Raw genomic sequence first — 4241 nt, forward strand, 5'->3', positions numbered from 1 at the left:
TCCCTGTTGATTTAATATTGATTAACAACTTAATATTGATTTTATTATTTTGTAGGTTCAGCTCCAATCTCAAGTGGGCTACCAACACCAAACTTCATCAGCCAAATTTTATTGAGGTGTGAGTTTGCTTCAGCTTCAAGACAGTAGGCTACCAACACCAAACTTCATAAGCCAAATTTTATTGAGGTGTGAGTTTGCTTCAGCTTCAAGACAGTAGGCTACCAACACCAATCTTCAACAACAAAATTTTATTGAAGTGAGTTTATTCTTCATATTTGCTCTGTGTAAAAAGACAAGATGTCTATTATATTCAAAAAAATCACAGAGCATGCATATATCCCTGAAAAGGGAACGGCAAATTCTGCTGGATTTGATCTAAAAAGTCCAGTATCAAGAACAATTGAATCAAAATCATTGTTAACAATTTTTTTAGATCTAGAAGTTAACTGTCCAAAAGATACTTTTGGAAAGATATATGAACGATCAGGGATGGTTAGGAACCATAAAATAATTGTTTTTGGGGGGGGTGTTATTGATGGTGATTATAGAGGAAATATCGGAGTCATGCTGTACAATTTGGGGGCAGAAGATTTCAAAATTACAAAAGGAGATAGAATTGCTCAAATTGTTTTTCATAAGATTATCAATGACATAGAAAATTGTAATGTATTGAGAAAAGAAAGAGGTGATGGTGGATTTGGTTCCACTGATGATGGTAGCAAAAAGAGACAAAAATTATGATGGCATCAGATAATAATTCATCAAACTCAGTAAGATTTTTACAAAAAAAAAAAACATATTATTTATAAATTCAAATACCTACTAAAAAACTTATGAGAACATAATTATTTTAAATAATCGCATTCTATATTATATTTCATTGTGCAAGGAGTGAACAGCATTGATCTATGGGAGAAGTTTATTCTATACCTTGAAAAAGAAGTTAAAAATGAGAAAAAACTATCAAATATTTTTCATGATATAGAGAAACTGTTCAAATGCATGAAATGTGGTTATCAGGATTCATCTTCAAGTCAGAAAAGTCTTTTGAATATATTGACTATTGAATTAGCATTAGATCGGTTTGAAGAATTTATTTCAACAGGGCTTTCAATTAAAAAATACAAATTGAAACTTAATGATGGAAAATACTCTCAAGAATTGTGTGATTCATTGAAAAAGAAGTTAAAAATGAGAAAAAACTATCAAATATTTTTCATGATATAGAGAAACTGTTCAAATGCATGAAATGTGGTTATCAGGATTCATCTTCAAGTCAGAAAAGTCTTTTGAATATATTGACTATTGAATTAGCATTAGATCGGTTTGAAGAATTTATTTCAACAGGGCTTTCAATTAAAAAATACAAATTGAAACTTAATGATGGAAAATACTCTCAAGAATTGTGTGATTCAATTGTGAAAATAAATTATGATGGCATCAGATAATAATTCATCAAACTCAGTAAGATTTTTACAAAAAAAACATATTATTTATAAATTCAAATACCTACTAAAAAACTTATGAGAACATAATTATTTTAAATAATCGCATTCTATATTATATTTCATTGTGTTATGGTGTGAAATAATGATTTCCTCATTTTTTTTCTAGATGATTTCAATACTTTCTCTATTTCAACTTATACACATTCAAGGAGTGAACAGCATTGATCTATGGGAGAAGTTTATTCTATACCTTGAAAAAGAAGTTAAAAATAAGAAAAAACTATCAAATATTTTTTATGATATAAAGAAACTGTTCAAATGCATGAAATGTGGTTATCAGGATTCATCTTCAAGTCAGAAAAGTCTTTTGAATATATTAACTATAGAATTAGCATTAGATCGTTTTGAAGAATTTATTTCAACAGGGCTTTCAATTAAAAAATACAAATTGAAACTTAATGATGAAAAATACTCTCAAGAATTGTGTGATTCAATTGTGAAAATAGCTGAAAATTTCATATCATCAAATAACTGCAGTACAATAAATGAATCAGATAGTTTTAGTGATGATGATGATGATGATGTAGAGATGAGTGGGGATGATTCAGATTTTGAATCAATTTTTAATAAAATTGAGGGTAAAAAGTTTAATAATCAAACATTAACACAGTCATTCATGATTAGGGACCAGACAAAGCAGGAAATACTCACATGTGAGAGTGAAAATATTTCAAAGGGCGGAATCTTGGTGAAAGTTGAAATAACAGATGTTAATGATTTAAAAAATATTGATGAGAGTTCTAGGTGGAGAAAAATCAACAAGAAGGTTATATTTATTGCAAAGAACAAGAATGATGAAAAATTTATAAAAATTAATGATGGATTGAAAATATTTTTGAAAGAGTTATCTAAAAAATCTAATGTTGTAAAAGAATCACGCAAAATTAATGCATTCAATAGCAATATGCAAAATTAATTTGTTCTGTATCCATCAGATAGGAAAAACGTATTCAAACATAGTATTCAAACAAATGAGAAGCAATGAGCAGCAATATTCATTTATTCAAGGGGGTCAGAAGAAAAAAAGATAGAATAAAAGTTACCACTGGTCAGTTCACAGAATTGGAGAGTGCATTCACATCACTATTACATCACTTTTCTTCATTTTTTTTTAGATAACAAATGAGAAGCAATGAGCAGCAATATTCATTTATTCAAGGGGGGCAGAAGAAAAAAAGATAGAATAAAAGTTACCACTGGTCAGTTCACAGAATTGGAGAGTGCATTCAATAATGCATTAAAGACTTATTATTACAAAAATTCAATTTCAAAGGAATCTCTTTCCCCACACCAATCAAAGATATAAAAGTTTTTGAAAAGAACAACAAGTCCATGTCAATAAACGTTTACTTTCTAGATGAAAATATGTGATTATGAGAAGAGAAAGCATTTTGATTTATTATTATTGCAAGAGGATGGGAAATATCATTATTGTTTAATTAAAAATTTATCAAGACTCATTAGAAGTCAATTGACAAAACATGAAAATAAAATAACAATTTGTAAAAGATGTTTCTCATACTTTGATGTGAGAGTGAAGAAAAATTTCAAAACCCACCAAAGATTATGTTCGAAGAATTATCAGAATAAGTTTAGAGTTCCAATAGTACTATATGCTGATTTTGAATGTTTATTAGTTCCATATTTATCTTGTACCCCATCAAGCTCAAAAAGTTTCAGTAATAAAACTCATAGTCATCAACCATATAGTTTTTGTATCTATCTAGTTATTGATGAAGAGATTCCTGAAAAGATAAAATCAAAACTTCCTAGTGAACCTTACCTATATAGAGGAGAAAATGTTGCTAATAATTTTATGCAATATATTACTAATTTGACAAATACAATTGGAAAACTGTTAAAAGAAAATATTAATATGACTTTCACTAAAAAAGACTTGCTGAATTTTAGAAAACAAAAATGTTGTGAAATGTGTGATGGTCAGTTTACAATGATGAATAAAGCAGTACCGTACGTGACCACTGTCATATTACAGGAAAATATAGAGCAGCTTTATGCAATAGGTGTAATTTGCTTAGACAAAATCAAAAATATATCCCAGTATATTTACACAATGGAGCAAATTATGATAATCATATAATAATATGTGAATTAGGGATAGATGAGCATAACATTAATATTATCCCCAATTCGAGTGAGAAATACATTTCTTTCACAAAACATACATCAAGTAAACTATCAATAAGATTTATTGATACTCTGAAATTTATGAATACTTCACTTGATAAGTTAGTAAAAAATCTCCCAAAAGAAGAATTTCATCACATAAAAAAACTTTTTCCTCAAATGAATTTAGATTTGGTAACTTGTAAAGGTGTTTTTCCATATGAGTATCTAGATGATGAAGAAAAACTGAATGAGAAAAAACTACCTCCTATATCCAAATTTTATAGTAGCTTGAATAAAAAACATATAACTTATCAAGATTATATTCATGCTCACAAAGTATGGCAATCATTCAAAATACAAACATTAGGAGAATACAGTGATCTTTATCTAAAACTGGATGTTATTTTGCTATGTGATGTTTTTGAAAACTTTCGAAGAGTTTGATGAGTTCATATAATTTAGATTGTGCTCATTACTATACACCACCAGGATTCAGTTTTGATGCAATGCTTTCATATACTAAAATTGAATTGGAACTTTTAACAGATTATGAAATGTATTTACTATTTGATGAGCACTTTCAGATCTGATGAACATATTATA

At 28.2% G+C, this 4241-nt stretch overlaps 1 long non-coding RNA gene across 1 annotated transcript; it reads left to right on the plus strand.

Moving 5' to 3' along the window:
* On the plus strand, nt 1-3086 carry LOC120353273. The gene is made up of 2 exons (XR_005572267.1): nt 1-256; nt 1615-3086. It is a non-coding gene; the product is annotated as an uncharacterized LOC120353273 (long non-coding RNA).
* The last annotated feature ends 1155 nt before the right edge of the window (nt 3087-4241 follow it).

Source organism: Nilaparvata lugens, chromosome 10, assembly GCF_014356525.2.
Source record: "Nilaparvata lugens isolate BPH chromosome 10, ASM1435652v1, whole genome shotgun sequence".
Lineage (NCBI taxonomy): Eukaryota > Metazoa > Arthropoda > Insecta > Hemiptera > Delphacidae > Nilaparvata > Nilaparvata lugens.